We start from the raw sequence: 18,362 nt of genomic DNA on the forward strand, positions 1-18,362 counted from the left end.
CATTCCTGCCCTCAAGGAGGCTACTCTTGGCCTTGAGGCAGACGGCGTGGTAAGTTCTATAGTAGAGGTATGAATCGAGTGAGGTTAATTCCAGAGCAAGAACTTCAGGGAGGGGTTTATATTAGAGGTGGGCTTGAGGGGAAGGTTGTTCTCCATTCTTGCAGGTGGAGATGAGGGCACATAAGAGGGAAGAAACAGGGCAGATAAGGCCTGGAGGAGGGATGTGTGCTGGAAACAGCAAGTGCTTTGATAAGGCTGAGCATGAGTTAGGAAGAAGAAATGCAGGATAAGGCCAAGATGGGTTTGGAATGGTGGTGGGTAGCTGTGAGTGCAAAGCTGAAGCGTTTGAGTTTGTGTAAGTCATTGGTTTTTCTAGCAGTATCACTAAGCCTGGAGGTGCCTAGGAGGTGGCTCAGAAGCACTGCAGGGGCAGAGGTCTGGAGCAGCTCCTCTCTTCTCCATTTTTGTGTACTGGGATATTGTCTTTTTCTTGAACAAGGTTCTATTTTAAGAAAAACTGAAACCATTGGTATATGCAAAAGAGACCCAGTCATTTATCCAATTAGTCAGTCAACAAATATTTATTGAGTGCCTCTGACATACCTAGCCCTGTTCTACTGAAAGACCACTGGAGGTTTGTGAACTAGTCAGTGCATGGTAGCAAGAGCACTGGGTCAGCAGCCTGAGTTATAGTCCTGTCTCTGCCACCCACTAATTGTAAGACCTTGGGCAAGTCTTACTCACTGGGCCCAGTTTCTCACCTGGAAAGTGCGGAGCTGGGCTGGTAAGTCATTCCCAGCTGAGACATTCTAGGAACGACATGATCAGTGCTGTAATCCAGAGCTTGCATGTGTGTCGATAGAGCAGGAAAAGGAAAGACCAGAGTCAGAGAGGCCAGTTAGGAAGTGATGGCAAGAATTTCCGTGAGGCAGCTTAAGAGTCTGAGTGAGGCCTTTCACTTACTCATTCAATAAACGTTTAATACTCAATGCCAGCCACTGTGCTAAGCATTGGGAATATAGCAGTGACCAAAACAAAGTCCTCACCCTCAGGTACTTTCTATCTAGGTGCAGCAGAGAAACTGGGAACATAGGTGATAGATCTGGGGATGTAGTTTGTCATGACATGGGGTGATAGTTGGAGCTGTAGAAGTATATGAGGTACCAGGGAAGAGACAGCAAAAAGATTTGGAGAGAAAAAAAGTCCTGAGGTGATCGAACCTGAGGAACATTCTATGGAAAACCAACTAGTGTTCACTTGATGATAGAAAGCATGTTCTCCATCAAACTAACACAAACCAAAAATATTCTGTTGAGGCTAAGAAGCTAGGACACACAAGAGATAACATCCATTTAGACACCCAGTTCTCCTTGACTACATCACTCCTGTATATGAAGCAAAATTACACCAAAGCCATATGGTTTTATATAATAGCGGGTCTATTTGGTTTCCTCAGAAAAGTCTTTAATAAGTACCAGTGATGTATAAAAATTGTATGGATGGCTACCTAAGCTGCTAGCCCCTCAAATCGTTTCCCAGACCAGCTGGCTCTCTGTTTGTTTTTTCCCTTTTCCCCAAGTTATTGGAGTGGATCCAGAAGCAGATTCTGAGAGCCTTGAGCTTTTCCTTATGTACCCGTCAGTAATTACATGTCACAGGTTGTCTTCCCTATTAGAGTCTGAAGCTGAGCAATTAGTCTCCCATTGTCTTTGCGGGAAATGACATCTGTGTGACTTCTGGGGAACACAACTGTTGACCACTCTAGTTAAAATAATTTGGAAAGTGTTCAGCATTTCCACTGGTGGATCATTTAGACTGGCCGATTTAGATACCTTCTGGAAATGCGCAAAGCGAACAACGGTTGTCAGAACCGGAAATACTACTGGGTCAGTTCCCCGAACAAAAAGAGTCTGAATTATTCCTCTGGTCTCTCGATGCACTGACTTGTCTGGACTCTTCATCGTGTGGCTGAGCCTAGTGCCTTGGCATTCTGTTCCTTTTATAATGCTTTATTGGGGACTGTTTGTCAGGATGCTTTCCAACTGCAGATAATTGAAAACCCAACTCAAGTAGGCCTGAACAATAGAAATTTATTATTGGAAGTCCAGTGGTTCTGTGTTTCTTCTGTCTTTGCCCATCTCTCCTGGCCAGCTTTATCCTTAGGCTGGTACAAGATAGCTGCAGAAGTTCTGGGCATCACAATCACATCCCACACAACATTCAGAAGGAGGGAATTTCTCCCAGAAGAATAAGGAGAAGCTCCCATCAAAGCATTCTTCACATCTTGTTGGCCTGAATTGGGTAACATGCCTATTTTTGAACCAGTCACTGGCCAGAAGAATGGGTTTCCCTTAGACCAGTGCATCTCAGACTTCAGTTTGATCACCTATGGGTCTTGTAAAATAGATTCTGATTCAGTAGGTTTGTGGGGCCTCAGAGCTGACGTTTCTCAGAAGCTCCCAGGTGATGCTGATGTTGCTAGTTGACACAGTACAAAGCCTTAGACTGATGTTGCTAGTTGACACAGTACAAAGCCTTAGACCATTCAGGTCCCCACCCTCCAGCTGAGAGTGCAGTGACGTGCCCCTGAGACACTGCGGCTGAAGAAATATGGGGGATCTGTTAAGAAGAAGGAAGAGGGCATGGCCCTGTGCAGATGAGAACTGTATTAGAGATAACTTGTTCCCAGTGTGTAATGGGAATGTTCCCTTTGAACCAGGAGCCACACAATGGTCCATTACGTGTTTTAGAAACAAAAAGTACCTGCAGTGCAATGTGTTGTTGTGAAGGAGCACCTATACAACATGTCATGATTCTTGAAACAAGATTCAACAGTCATGCTGCCCTCTTCGTTATCATTCAGCTGTTTTTATTTAATACCGTAGTGTGTCACAAAAGGAACACGTCCAAATGAAATGGATTTAAATGTCCTTAAGTATAAAAAGAGTGTGCCAAGTCCAGCCTGTGTTCTCGGAGTGGATATCTCATCAGCCTTAGTTACTGGGTGGGGGAGTACACCCCCACTCGTTCTAAGTGTCACTTGACATGATGTCGGGCATGAAAAATGCTGCCGGTGGTGAATTTCTGCCAAAGAAAATGGTCACAATGCCCTTATGAGTGGTTTTCAGTGGAGAAAATCATTATGCTCTCTTCATTTGAAAAGGAGGAACTATTCTGGGGGCTTTTTTTTGTTGTTTTTCTTGGCAAAAGACACATAGGAGTCCTGAGCTACAGCTATTTAGGAAAAAAGCTGATAAGACCGAAGGACTAGAGTCCAACCTGAGCCTGATCCATCACAGACTCACTGGGGTTCGGAGTAAAATATGCAGCCGGGTGTTGAGTAGACCTTTCTGAGATGGTCATCACTTTGCTGGGATTCTCCGACCTCACATGTAGAGACAACATCACTCAGGTGGGGAGATGGAATTTCACTGCTCCATCTACTTAACCTACCTGCCCCGGAACCACAGACTCGCATCTGTGAGACCATTGGGAAGCCAGAGCAACTCTTAACTGGCCTTGCCTGTGTGCGTCACCAAGGCACTCGTACTTAGGGATCAGCGGCTATTCCTTGTCTTTGCAAAGGTGCTAAATGGTTGCGAGATTCCCAGCTACTCTGGACTAGCTGGGAAAGCTGCTAGACTCGAAGCTCCGTGAAGGCAGGAATTGTGCTTTGTCACACAGGCACCCCATGTGTTGCCAGAATGATTAAACACCCGGTCTGTTCCTGGGAGATCCATCAGTCAGCAGCACTGACCAAGCATTCACTCTCTAAAGAGGAGAGGTGAAAGAGGAGAACATTTTGTTGCCTAACTTCAGTAATTTATACTCTAAATAGAGAATGTTTAGGTGTCCCATCTACATATTTAGGACCTCATTGGCTGCCAAAGAGAGATGCAATCAGATTAATATTAGCTGAGTCTGTGTAGGATGAGCAAGATTGCACTGTTATTCACTGACTGATTCGAATACTGCTGACTGAATGCCTTCCTACCGTGCCTGCTATGGAACAAGGCATCATTAGCCACAGGAGGAATAAAAAAATGGGGAAAAAATAGGGCCTTCCCTTACAACTTAAAAAGTAGGATATGGTAAGTACACTTAAAGTATCTGAATCAAATAAAATACAATTTTTAAAAACAGAAAAAGAGGGGTAAGATCTTACCTAATTGGGACAATCAAGATAGAAAAGGCTCAAGAAGAAGAAAAGAGTTAAAGCAGGGACCCTTGACCCAGGGTCCATGGATGAAATTCAGTGGGGGTCTGTGAACTTAGATAGGGAAAAAAATTATCTCTTTCTTTTCACTAACCCTTAACTGAAATCTAACATTTGCTTCTATTATAAAAGTAGCATTAGCTATTTGTCAGCAATAGAAATTATGGGTATTTTCATATTATATTATAGTTACAGATATCCTGAAATACTATTTATGCCCAACAGTAGTTCAGGTGAGCCGATGCCACAGCATCTGATGGGAAGATGTGGAGATGATGCTGAGGAGAGCTGGAGTCCCAGGCTAACGTGATTTCATGGATAAATTTGTAGGTGATGGGAAGCGGTGGAAGGTGTAAAGCCTTCTGCTGAGGCTTTCAGTTGTATTTAGGAAGGAAGCTTCACAGAGCCTTGAGAGTGGGATTGGAAGGGAAGAGACTGGAGGCCGGGAGACCAGTTTCCACAAGGAGTGATGCTGACCAGACAGAGTGTGATGATGAGAACGGAGGGAAGGCTGTGAGTTCCAGTGCACCTGTGAGACTAGAAGGGCAGGCTTGGGCCCTGGTCTATGGCGGAGGTGAGGAAGGCCACGTTAGATTTCAGGCCTGGGTGACTGGGAGAATGATAATAGCTCCTTACGTTCACTGAGTGCCAGATGCTGTTGTAAGCCTTTCTGTGTCATTATATTTATATCATTTAATCCTCATAACAACCCTGTGAGGTCAGAACAATAACCCCTATTTTACAGGTAATAAAATGAAGTCTACGAAAGAAAAGTGAGGGTCTCCCAGCCAGCAGGGGAGAAGGGAGTGTGTTATTGAAAGAAATAGGAAAGAGGGGCCGGCCCGGTGGCATAGTGGTTACGTTCATGCACTCTGCTTTGGCAGCCCGGAGTTCACAGATTTGGATCCTGGGCACAGATCTATACACTGCTTATCAAGCCATGCTGTGGCAGGCATCCCACATATAAAGTAGAGGAAGATGGGCATAGATATTAGCCCAGGACCAATCTTCCTTAGTAAACAGAGGAGGATTGGCAACAGCTGTTAGCTCAGGGCTACTCTTCCTCACTAAAACAAAAAAAAAGAAAAAGAAATAAGAAAGAGGAATCAGGTGTGGGGGAAAAGTATTGTGAGTTCAGTTTTAGATATTTTTGCATTGTTCTCTTATCTTCAATTATTTTAAGGGCTAAAAATTCAAATAAAGTTTTTATAAGTGCAGTTTCTGGTTTATTTCATTGCCCAGATTTGTATTTATTTATTATTAGTGAGTGCTAAGTTAATTTGGAGGTTGGTTTCGTCTTCCTGTGAAAAACAAGTTAGAATTGGTACATTGACAGGTGCCCCAAACAGGAAAGACGTTGTGGTTTCCAGAAGGGAAACACAATATATATTAAATTACTTCTGTTTAATGATGCATTTTTCCTTTTGTTGTGGTATTGTTTTTCAGGACCAGTCCAGCAGCTGTATTAGAAGACATGTGGTGTATATAAAGTTTGTGATAGTCGGGGGAAATTTTGGTAAGTATTGCCACATTTATTTCTAAGACCTTTGGTTATAGAATGGTGCTCACAGAAGGAAGCCATTGCCTTGTTTTGTGCATCTAAATCTGCATTAAACTTAGACAACATGGAATTTTATAATTAAATGTTACATGTAATTGGTGTTTTCTGGCAGTATGACATACTTCTTGTTTTCTTGTTATTAAGCAATATAGGGTTTTCTAAGATTTAATAAGAAGTCTAGATTTAGGAAAGCTCCTAGATACAGGGTAAAGAATACCCTTGACAGTGTAGCTTATATTCTAAGCCACCCGTGGAATATGAGCATAATAAACTTGCAGACTAAAAAAGAATAATAAAAAAAAAACCTCTCCAAAGCAGAGAGATCCTTATGGCCGATATGTTGAAATGAGAGAGAAACAGGCCGTTAGCTGCTTGGGGAATGGGAAATGAAAGGGAGTTAAGAATCCAGCCTACCTGGGAGCCAGCCCACAAACCAGCGTAACGGTGGCGTGAGAGACCAAGAACATTAAGTTCAACCACCCAGAAGACCTTGCTAGCAGTAGTGAAAAGGACAGTGTCTGGGGTCAGGAGACCTGGGTTAAAATTCAAGTTCTGCACTTACTGGTTGTTACATAACCTCTCTGAGCCTCAGTTTCCTAATTTGTAAAAGGAGGTTTATAATGTTACCTGCCTCGTAGGGTTGTTGCAAGACTAAAATGAGCTAGGAAGTGTTGGGGCATATTAGGTGCTCAAAAAAGCAGTTATTCTTGATAACTGGACATTTGCCTTTGAGGTCAAGCCACTGGAAGGTGTGCAAATCTTCCAGCAGGAAGGCTGCTGGGGATGGGTTGGTCCCGCCTCATTTGCTGTCATGGGGACATCGCAGCTGGTCACCACAGTCTCTCCTCCAGCATCCACTCCGTAACAAGCCATGGGAACCCCCGAGACATTTGTCGTCTACTCTAACCCTGTGGACCGTTCTTAGACGAGCTTGGCTAATTTCACTTCTTTTACTGCCACCTTTGCAGCCAAGTGTGGTCGCATTGAGCTTTGTTCAGTTTGAGAGTTAATGTTATTTTGAACTAAAATAACGAGACAAAAAAGAAGGGTTAGGAGTAGATGGTCCCCTTGGTTTGTGCCTCAATTACCATGTTTAGGCTTTCATTTCCAAACCTTTCTTTTGATTTTTTTTTTTTGTGCTTATTATGTAGCCTTCACAGAGCTCCAATTATTGGACTGAAATTTTTGAGCTTTGACTAAAAGAATTTGGCTTTGGGGTGGGGCCTTTACCTGTGGTTGGAGGGAATCAACCATGTCATGGCAGATGGGCCAGCATTTAAGATCCGGTGTCCGAAACCCTTCAGTTTCGTAGAATCAAAGAGATGGACACAGCCTCAGGGATTGTCTGGCCCAATCTCCCACTAGCCAAAAAAAGCCTCTTCTTCAGAATCCCTGACAGAAGAAATCCAAATTTTCTCAGAGATGAGGAGCTTTTTACTGCACAGAACAGCTTACTCCAGTTAATGTGGAGGCACAGGAAAATTTTAGGGGGTGATGAAATTGTTCTAGATCTTGATAGTGGTGGTATTTAGACAACTGTATGCTTTTGTGAAAACTCACAGAACTGTACAATAGAAGGGGTGAATTTTGCTATGTGTTAATTAAAACAATTTTTAAAATGGAAAAAAACAGGGGCCGGCCTGGTGGCGTATCGGTTAAGTGCACGAGCTCTGCTGTGGCGGCCCAGAGTTCGGATCCCAGGCGAGCACCGACACACCGCTTGTCAAGCCATGCTGTGGCAGCGTCCCCTATAAAGTGGAGAAAGATGGGCACGGATGTTAGCTCAGGGCCAGTCTTCCTCAGCAAAAAAAAAATTAAAAAATTAAAAAAATAAATAAGTAAAATGGAAAAAAACGAGCAGTTAAACAAGTACCTGGACATTTAGCTCAAATTGTTAAAAAGAAAGAAAGAGGTAAGGGAGGAGAGAGAGAAGAAGGAAGGGAAAGCCATCTATCTAGTCCTTGTATTGAACTACAATGGAGCTACATGCGCTGCATGAGACAGGGACTCAGTCTTCTCCCTTAGTCTTCGTGCCTGGACAGGGCCTGACACGTAGAAGGCCTGTGAGAAATATTTATTGGATCACCACTGCTCTTAGTCACGTTCTAAGCAGACAGAGACACGTCCACTCACTTTCCCACACACCAGCCCACCAGCTACTTGAAGACACTTTCCTTCCTCATTCGTCTTCTCTTCTCTGGGCTGAACTTACCATCTCCTATTCTTCCAGTCTTTGTCTTCTGATGTTATTTTCCTGTCCTTCCCCACCTCAAGACTCTCCTTGAGGAGGCCTCTGCTTTACCCTCCTCCACACATGGCCCAGCTTTAGAAACGCTGCCCCCGAGGTGCTCTGGCCCTGGAGAAGTATGGTGGGCCTCGCTTCTGTAGATGATATTAATGGATACCAACCCTAATCCTCTTCCTTCACAATCAGTACTGAGCGCCTGGGAATGCATCGCGAAGGATTTCTTAAGGGTAGTCTTTTAAGAATGGAGCTCCTAAAAGTAGGGAGGAGAGCAGTCCAAGAGATCCGGTGGCAGCAGATCTGTCCTCTTAAATGTCTTGACCGAAATGAGCCCAGGCCTTGCCACCCGTAGTTTGAGACAGCAGTAGTGCTGCTTATAAATCTTTCAGGGTAGTAGTTATCACAGATCCTGATTCTTCATTGTGAGTCATAGGAAGTTTGAAATTCTTAAAACTAAAACTTGTGAGTGCCTTGCAAAATGGGGATTTTTTTTTTCCTGGCCATGCCAGGGGCAGATGTATAAATACATAAATGTATAGAGAGCAGCGATTCTCAACCGGTTCAATTTAGTCCCCTCAAAGGACGTTTGGCAATGTCTGAAGACATTTTTGGTTGTCACAATTGGGGGAGGGAGGGATGCTACTGGGGTCTAGTGGGTGGAGGCCAGGGATGCTGCTAAACATCCTGCAATGCACAGGACAGCTCCACACACACAAACAGAATGATCCGGCTCAAGGTATCGATAATGCTGAGGCTGAGAAACCTGATACAGAAGTAATAAAAAGAATTTAAACGTCTAAAGTACTCATTATTTTGAAGGATTAAAATTTTAAATATTTCGACGTTTATTTATATGTAAATATATAACTAGGAAACATAAAGAAGTTTGTTCAGAAAATCGTAGGGCTGAAAGGGCTCCTAAGAGGCTATCTCTTACTTTACCCCTGACTCCAGGCAAGAAATGACCTAAATGAATTCAGACAGACAGATGGGTGCCTGAAGGCTTATACTGATGACTGTCAACGAAAGTGAAAAGCAAAACTCACACAACGTGATCTCAGCATTCACACAAAAGAGGTTGTCTCATATTTTAAATTTCGGCTCCGGCATCTTCAGATGTGTTGGTCTTTAGATGACCTCCGAGAAGAAATGGTGTTTCAATCTGGGCCAGGCCTTCCTTTTGAATCAAGTGTAGCCATCCTAGTGTGATGAAAATGTGCTTAGGGACTAGAGGGATCTCATTACAGATGATTGAGATTGAGTATTTTGGTTCACAGGGCTGTTTATTTGCATCAATTTCCTAGTGACACCACAATCTGGTTTAAATGTGAGTCGTCGAGAGCTTTTGTAGCCCAATATGGCTACATTTGCTGAAGCTGGGAGATTAAAGCAACATATGTCAAGTTGTGATATAAGACAATCCACTTGAAAAGACTAATTATAGGGCTTATTTTGGGAGGGTAACTGTGCTTTTTGTGAGGTATATTTTGGGATCCACTAACCCAGCTTCCAGGCCAGTAATATCTTCCCAGAAAGGGTGTGGTGTGTGCTTGTGGACATAAATATTTTCTTACGAAAAGCTTTGGTATAATAGTCTTTTGACCTTACTCCCGTTCATTTTTCTTTTTCTGATAATCTTTCCTCTTGCAAGAATGCTGTGGAAAATGCATTCTGGAAAGCCGGAGATGAGAAGGATAAAAGATCTCATTTCAGACGGCCAAGCCCAGAGATTTAGGGACTTGACGTTATTGGTCTGTTCTTTTTAAAATGAATACAATTTGGAGGAATGTACCAAAGCTGAGTAGTAAGCCGTCGAGTGAGACTGTAAAACCACCCTATTGGCTCTTAACATGTGTTGGTACTGAACACTTTTAATGTAAGTGTCTATGGAAAAACCACACGTTTATAACTACTTGTTTCCCAGCACCCCCTCTCCAACCCGAAGGTAATTCTCCTGGACCATTTCACTGCCCTTTCACTGTGGCTGATGACCTGAAGTGGGTGTCTGCTTTCACTTGTGTTCTTCAAGCTTATGCCTTTTCCCTGCTCTGCCTTTGGTGGCCGCCCTCACTTCCCTGTTAATACCTGAGGCCTTTGGTCTTAAAGGAGGGGTCAGAACTGTCTGCCCAGCCAGCATTTCCTAGTCCTCATTTAAAAGTGAATGATAAAGGAGATATTAGATCAGCAAAATAAAATTCGCATCTCATTTACACAGTTTGGGGGGAGCAGAAATAAAGAGTAAGAACACGATTTTGTAACCCAAAAAAACCACCCAGACCTAAGGGCAGGAGAAGCGCTTTTACCTCATTTCTGACTCATGAAGGCAATAAAATGAAAACAAGAATGCTCCATGAGGGAGAGTTGAAGGCAAAGCCTGCTGACTACAGAAATCTCTGGAGAGGTGTCCATGTTCTCCCAGCGGCAGTCTGCAGCCCCCCTGCTTCCAGATCACCCAGAGAGCTTGCTTAAAAGTGCAGGTCCCCTCTAGATGGACAGAATCTGAATCCCTGTAGTAGGTGTGTGTCTTCACATTTAACTCTCCAGGTGGCTCTTATGCACACTAACTTTTGCAAATCGCTGCTCCTTTCTCCATTCTCGGCTTTGTTCAAGGCTTAGGGTTCCATGCGAGGTTGTATGCAGCAGCCCTGCCCAGGCTCTAAGATTCCCTTCCAGGAGCATCGCTGAAAAATGTAAAGAACAGATCAGTTCCTTTGAAAGTCAGACCTGTGCATGCTGCTCCTTGCTCTGGTGTGCATAGCCGTGTTGTGTTACCTTGTACACTCGATCCTTGAAATAATTCCCACAGTCGTTGTATCCCTTGCTCACTAAGAGAAGTGTCCTCATTCCAGGTTAGTTTTGGTGACATCCTAAACCAGATTCTTTGAAGCTACTTTGAGGCTGCCGTCCTGCTGGTCTGCTCCAACAGCCCAGGTATTTGCCATCAGTCTTCACTCTAAAATTCACGCTGTGGTGTGGTTTTATCTGCAGCAACACTTATTAACCAAAATTTCCCACTTACGGAGGGGAAACATTTTCAGAATAGGTAGCTGTCGTGTATTCTAGTACATGACTAGAGAGCTAACACTGTGGGATCCCAGTGGTTGGACCCACCCCTCAGCCCTGCCTCTAACTGTGAATGGGTAGAGTGATAGCATTTGTATAGGTAATTTATGTTTATAAGGAGCTGTGATGCGTTTGCTCCTCCCAAACCACTTATTAGGTGGTGGAGCAGGTATTATCCCCAGATAAAATCTGAGGCTCAGAGAATTTAGCCTATGCTAAGGCATAGGCGTTTGGGAGTGTGGAGGTGTTTATTGTCCTCCTCTCAGGGACTGGAGGCAGTGTTGGCATGTGGTGATGTGGGGAGTCAGGCAGGGATGGTAAATGTCCTGCGGTGTCTGGGATAGTCCTTTCCAGTGAAGAGTTGTCCCCGGCACAGCATCCATTGTGCCCTCACTAAGAATCACCACTCTGAGGTTGTACAGCTGATATGCGGTACAACCGGGCTCATACTCACCCCTCTGAATCCAGGCCCTTTATGGCCCTCTCCATGTTAAAGGCATCACAGAATTAGTTGCCACTTCGTTGGGAGCCCTCAGGCATTAACACTAAACTCAGAGTGGCCGCCCTGCAGGTTATGCCATTGCTGGACTACGCTCCAGAACTCAGGCACAGCACGCTCTATGAGGAAACAGCCTCTCTCAAACCTCAGTGGCCTGGCTGACCAGCACCCTGTCCCTGTCATTTCTCCATCAACACTCAGTGCAGATGGAGAGAGAGAGAGCCGTCTTTGGAAAAGATCAAAGCCCAAGACGATGCCCACTCACAGCCTTTGATCCAGTCTTACTGGCTTAAAAACCATCCAGATAATGAATTAGGTGTCAATTTCAGGAGTTCTTGTTATGATATCTTAGGCTTCATACCTACTTAGTGGGCTTTTCAGCATGCCGTCAGAGCTTTGTTTAAAACTGGGTTTTGATGTCAGCCAGCAAAGAAGCTGAGACAGTGGCTACATCAGTTTGAATGAGCACACGTGAAGTTTATTAAAGTGGTAAAAATAAAACCGTATTGAATGGAAAGGCACACAGTGAAGCTGACCTGAATATAAATGTTGAGAGGGTTATGAAAAGGGAAAGTAGTGATATTATCTGATCTTTTTTTTTTTGGCTGTTTTTGTTTTTTTTTTTCCTTCTCTTCCAATTTATTTCCCAACTTTTTATTTTGAAAAGTTTCAAACCTGCTGGTTTGGGAGAATCATAAAGCAAACACCTGTATGTCCTTTACCTGGATTCACCAACTGTTCTAAAGTTGCCACATTTGCTTTCTTTATTCTCTCTTTCTAAAATATATGTAACATATATATAGTATACATTATATAAATTTTTGCAGCACCATTTGAAAGTTACAAATGTCTTGACACTTTACCTTTAAATATTTCATCACGTGTCTCCTAAGAATAAGGACATTTTTCTCCATAGCCACAATACTGTTATCATACCTAAGACATTTAAAAATAATTCCATAATGTTATCTAATATCCAGTCCATATTCAAACTTTCCCAGTTGTCCAGGCTGCTTGTGGTATAGAATGTCCTGCACTCTGAGCTTGTCTATTTCTTCACAGTGTTGTTTAACTTGCTCCTGTCTTCCTGAAAATTGTTAGATCTAGAGGCTTGTTATTAGATTCAGGTTAAACATCTTTTGGCAAGAATACTTTATATGTGATGTTGTGTACTTGATAGTACATCGCAACAGGAGGCGGTTGATGTCAGCTTGTCCCACCATCCACAGTGCTCAGTTTGATCTCTTGGGTAAGGTGGTAACCAGACCTCACCAATGTCCACATGCACTTCGAGTCAGTAAGGCATCTGTGGGCTGGTACGTGGGTCCTTTGTGACCATCCTGTCCCCCATCTACCTTTCATCCAGTGCTTTGAGTACCAGTGGATAATCCTTGTCTGGATCGGTTATTGCATTGGGATAGTGTCTGACATTTTTTACCCTTTGCTTTCTCTCTTTCACTTCTCTGTAGTGCATGATCTTGGCCTTCATATTTTTACAATGATGAATTTTTTTTAGATATTTCCCTGGTGGTCAGCTGGATTTTGCTGTAATAATAGATTATGCTAAAAATTTTTCTTTCTTGCCTTTGGGATAAGAAGGAGTAACTAGCAGAGTGTTTACTACACTCCAGGTACCAGACAGGCTTCTTGCCTATAGAACTTCTTTCACTTTCTTCCCACACAGCAGCTCAGGCTACTGAAATGACTTGCTCGAGGTCACCCAGCTCTTATGATGGAGCTGAGATCAAGCTAGATCTCTCAGGCTGAGAGCCAGAGTTTTTCCACTCATCCCTGTTCCCTCCGATCCCCAACCCTGGCTGTGTCTCCCACCCTACAGTTCTTGCCTTAGTTGAATATCTAATGAGGGAGGTCCATAAACAAGGAAAGTCAGCTAGGAGGGGCCTGTGCAGCTGGAGAAACACAAGCCACCACACCTAAAGCTGCAGTGCTGCTGGGTCTCAGACAGATGTGGGCCCAGCACTACTGGAAATCTCAATCTGTATAGCAATCATCCCAACTTTTTAATGTTGGCAACTAATTTATAGATTCTGACACTCACCAGCTGAGTCACCAGTTTTCCACACCCAAGCTGCTGCTGGCTGAGGCGTCCTAAAGTCAGCCAAATCTTTGTTTAGAAGTGGAATTCATTGTTTGTTTGTTTGTTTTTAATATCCTCGTTTGAACAGAAATTGATATTCTTGAGATGTGATACTGTTTTGAATTGGGGAGTGTTTTATTTTTGAAGAAGGGGAAAGCTGGGTTTCATGGAAGTGTTAACTGATATTATAAAACCTTGGGTTTCTTAATTAGTAGGTTACAGCATAAAAGTAGATAGTTCATCTGTAGCTTTGAAAGAAAGCAAATAACATTTCCCTCAATATCATTTGTAAGATTTGTCTTCTTCAGATTGTTCTCTAAGTCCTTAGGAGAGGGTGAAGTCCGTCTGTCTCACCCATTTGCACGCCTTGTTTTTTGTGTATATTTCACCTTGTTAACCAGTCAGGGAAGAATCTGTAAGCTTGTTCCCATGAGAGGATCTGAAGCAGAACTGACACAGATTAACTAGCAACACTTCTTAGGATGGGCCTCGGTTGTTATGATGCTGGCTGAGGATAAAGACCTATTAGGTTAATTCTAATTGTTTTTAGCAGAATTGTTCCTGAGTTTGGAGTGATAGGGAATCATGCAGGTAAAGACCTTCTCTGGTCTTACCTAATCATGCAGGAAGTTAGTCCTGCCCTCCCATTTTACAGATTAACAACCTGAGGCACAGAGGGGTTGAGTAAGGCCCAGGTCAGACGCCTAGCTTGAGTCTCTTGTGATTGCTTCTCACATTTCCTAAAGCCAAAGTTTCACTGAACAAGTAGTAACAATAGTGCTTCACCCTGGCATGTCACCTCATTGTCCACGATGTTTATTCCCATCCGAACCTTACGTGACCCAAGTTGCCATCTGCTAGTCACATTTTTTATTCTTTTTCCAGTTTTGTTGAGAAATAATTGACATACACATCAGTCACATTGAACGAGTGAAGAAATGAAGGTCTACGTCAGTGCTGTCCAATAGAAAGAGAAGGCAAAGGAGCATGTATAATTTACAGTTTTTTTAATATTATCATTTCACCATGCAATCTATATTAAAAATTATTGCAATTTTTTTGTACTAAGTCTTTGAAATTTCAGTGTGTGTTTTACACTTAACAGCACGTCTCAGTTTTGACAATGCACATTTCAAATGCTGAGTGTGGCTGGTGGCTACAGTCTTGGGCAGCGCGTAGCAGTCAAGTCCAAGATCAAACCCAGCTAGATTCTTCAATTGAGATCTCTTGAGAGAAGCTTAATCAGCTTTCTTGGCCCTCCCCAATCTGAGGCCACATATTTCTATCCTCCTTGTGCCACTTTTTTCCAACTAACTCTAATTACAGAGGGAAGCTTGGTTTGGCCATAACCCCTAGCTCAGCAGTTTCTCTCAGTCCTGGCAGCTGGTGAGACCAACATACTCTGCCTTGTAATGATAGTGTAAAGCACACTTCCAAAATTTCTCCACAGCAGTTTCCATGATTTCCTTTCTCTTAGGAGTAACTCAACGGCATTTTGCAAAACCAGGGTGATTCTTTAATTCATCCTTTCTTAAAGACCCATCCTGATCAATGGATTCTTAAAATACATACAAACTAGTAGACCCTAGGACCTCAGCAGAACAAATAGGCATTGTACGTTTTTTATCTGTTTTTACACCAAATATACCTCCGTTTTGATTCATGATGATTCGTTCTTTTTTTTTAACTAGTCAAATACTCCCCTAATATATCAGTCCCGTTTTGAGTATTATTCATAATGAAACTCATAGCATTATTCACAATGAAACATTAGTAAAGGTCAGATTCGATTTCCACCAAATGTCGAGTCTCTGGCCATTGACTTCTTTACTTGAAGTATTAGATGATAATACAATCCTAGGAAAAAAAAAAATGACCGAAGAATGGCTCCTGGAGTTTGTTGTGATGGACTTCACCCAGATAGAAAGGCTGATTTGTAAGAATTGAAATTTGAATAGGGCAAAGATTGTCCCGTATTCTTAATTAGAGGCCAGACTTCCACATCTTCCAACATTCTCAGTTAAGTAGAGGATAGAAGACAATACCTTTTTTTCTTATCCTGTGGCTTTCTCCAATAATTGAAGGATGGCACCGTAAAACCAGATAAACGAATTTCTCCTAATTCCCTTCAGTGCTGTATTCTTTAGATTTTGACTTGGTATCGCTCTCTCTTATTACCAGACCCCCTGAAATCTGTCATTTAAAAAACTTCAGGTGTAAGCTTGCATTTGGAATCAGGACAATGTGTTGTAAGGGCTATTTTCTTCTCTCACCCTCCCACTTCCCTACAGTAATGCTCATTTAGACCACCAAATCATAATCCTTTTATTCACTCTGATTCGAAGCACTTTTATTTCTTTGAGTGGATATTTTGTGTTCATTTCAAAATGTCATTTAGTAGCTGTATTTCTGCTAAATAACCAGAAATTATAGTTGACTCCAGCCAAGTGGCTGAATACCTAGGTTTTGATTCCAAGGATGGTACTGAGTAGAAATGTTTTGGTTTCATCTTCAATATTAGTAGCTGACTAAGAATGATGGATGGGGCTGGGGATGAGGAAAGGAAAGGAAATATAGACTACTATGGCAGAGCTTCATCTAACTCCAGGGATTTTTCACCAGGGGTCTTTATCAGAATCAGCTGAGGAGACGTTCACAATCCTGGCGCCCAGGGCCCACTGTCAGAGGCCCTGAGGACAGGGCCTAGGCAAGTGTGTAAGACCACCTACTCTTACTCAATTGTGTCCCTTTGTCAAAACTTAGGGAGAACTTTACTATATGTAAATTATACCTTAATAAACTTATTATCCTGAAATACATTTATATGCACACATTGAAATTTTTGAAATTTTTGACACCCACTATGGAGAATATTTGGACTGTCAAACGCTCTGGAGTCCGAAGATAAAGCTCACAGTTGAAACAATCATTCATTCACTCAAAAAAGATTTAAGGAGCAGTGCTAGGCATTGTTCTTGCCTTGGGAAACAGAGGTACACTGAGCCACAGTACATGCCCATAAGGGTTTTTGATTTGTGAGTTGAGACCAATATTCAATGATTACCAAGATTCAATTTTCACACTTTTCAGTGTGAAAAGTGTAATATGAATGTATCTACAGAGCAAAAGGGAGACGGAGACCCCCAACAAAGACATACACATGTGTGCACACACACACATTCCCATTTCTATCCTACTGCCTTCTAGAAGGTATAAGGAGGTAGGCAGTGTTGGGAAGATTTCCCAGAGAAACCATAGAACATGAGTCTTGAGGCATGTGTAGACAAGGAAATGACAAATATTCTGCCTATTTTTCAAAGGAATAGCTCTTAAAATTTGTTTCTAAAGTAAAACAGACTTTTATGACATCATTTGCTTTCTAAGGTGATTTCAACAACCCTTGATGTGATTCCCTTTGTTTATCCTGATCTATCCAGTCCCAGCACGAGTCACAGTGCCAATGCACAGTAGGTATACGGCACAGTAGGTGTGCTAAATTGATTTGATGCTTTCAGTAGTTCTGTCTTTCCCCTGACAAACTGTTAGACACAATTGTGTCTTAGGATAATAATAGTAGTATATAATTTTCAAAATAGCACCCAAGTTACCTCTGTAATTATTGCTTCCAAAATACTAAAAATCTTTGCTCTTGAAGGAGAACACATTTAAGAATATGAAAATGTTTCCTGCTGGTATATGTCATGGTATGATTTGATTTTTGTATTTTAAAGCATTAACTTTTCTTTCTAACCCAATTTTTATTCTTCCTCATTCTTAAATCTATCTGAGGTTTTAGAAGAGCAACATTCCTTATTGAACTGTCATTAAAGTAGACACAGAAAACAGCATTGTGTTTTCCTGGATGTTGGATGCTCTTTCAGGATTTGGGGGCAGAATATTTCAGAGTAGCTGTTGACACTGCATTGAAAAAAAAATAGTCGATGCTGGGGTGTCTACTCACCCAGGGCAACTGCTCTCCCTGCACATTTTTGCAATGTATATGCAAATCACCATCATTGATTCCTTTGATACTGCAGAACGTAATAGGAAAATTTGTAACTTGACCCTCCAACTATGTTGTAACATTGAAGGACAGTAAGAACGAGCTCACATACTGCTTTGTTTGGAAGGAAAAAATGATATTTCTAGAGGTGCCCTGTGCATTGGAAATCGTTGCTATTAGTCTGCCTGCTTCCTAAGCCTAAAAGCAATGTACATTCCAGGCTCTGTTCCATTGAATAGCCATTCTTGTTGGAAGGAAAGTAGGTGATGTCATGGGAGCTGGTCTTGGGGTTTTAAGTGGCACAATGGAGAGGGCATTCGCTTGGGTGCTGGGCATAGGATTGAATCTGAGCTCCACTGCTGACCAGCTGTGGAGTCTTGGGCAGTCACTTCACCTCTGTGGACCTTACCTTTCTGGTTTTCAAAATGGCGACTGTTTTGAGGATTCAAGGAGATAAAAAATGTGGTGCTAACATGATGCCTGGCACTAAATGCATACTCTGTGTCAGGTCTCTTTACTTTGCCTTTGTTAATGTATCTATCAATCTTGTCATTCTCTTGTTTAAAAACTTTTCAAGGCTCTTGTTATCCCCTGAGAAAGGCCGAAATATTTCAACCTGGTGTTCAAGGCCTTTTATGATCTGTCTGTCCGACCTCCACCTTTCTACCACATCTGAC

At 42.4% G+C, this 18,362-nt stretch overlaps 1 protein-coding gene across 6 annotated transcripts in view; it reads left to right on the forward strand.

Annotated features, from left to right (window-relative positions):
• The window catches only part of FYN (FYN proto-oncogene, Src family tyrosine kinase), a 212,093-nt gene that overhangs the window by 85,942 nt on the left and 107,789 nt on the right, over positions 1–18,362 (forward strand). For 4 of the 6 annotated variants that reach the window (XM_058566436.1, XM_058566435.1, XM_058566441.1 and 1 more), the window contains exon 3: positions 5,663–5,732. The gene's annotated coding sequence lies outside the window, so the exon portion shown is untranslated. Of the gene's footprint in view, positions 1–5,662; positions 5,733–10,871; positions 10,954–18,362 lie in introns of all 6 variants that reach the window. The other 2 variants (XM_058566437.1, XM_058566438.1) reach the window with 1 other exon arrangement.

This window comes from Diceros bicornis, chromosome 23, assembly GCF_020826845.1.
Source record: "Diceros bicornis minor isolate mBicDic1 chromosome 23, mDicBic1.mat.cur, whole genome shotgun sequence".
Taxonomy (NCBI): domain Eukaryota; kingdom Metazoa; phylum Chordata; class Mammalia; order Perissodactyla; family Rhinocerotidae; genus Diceros; species Diceros bicornis.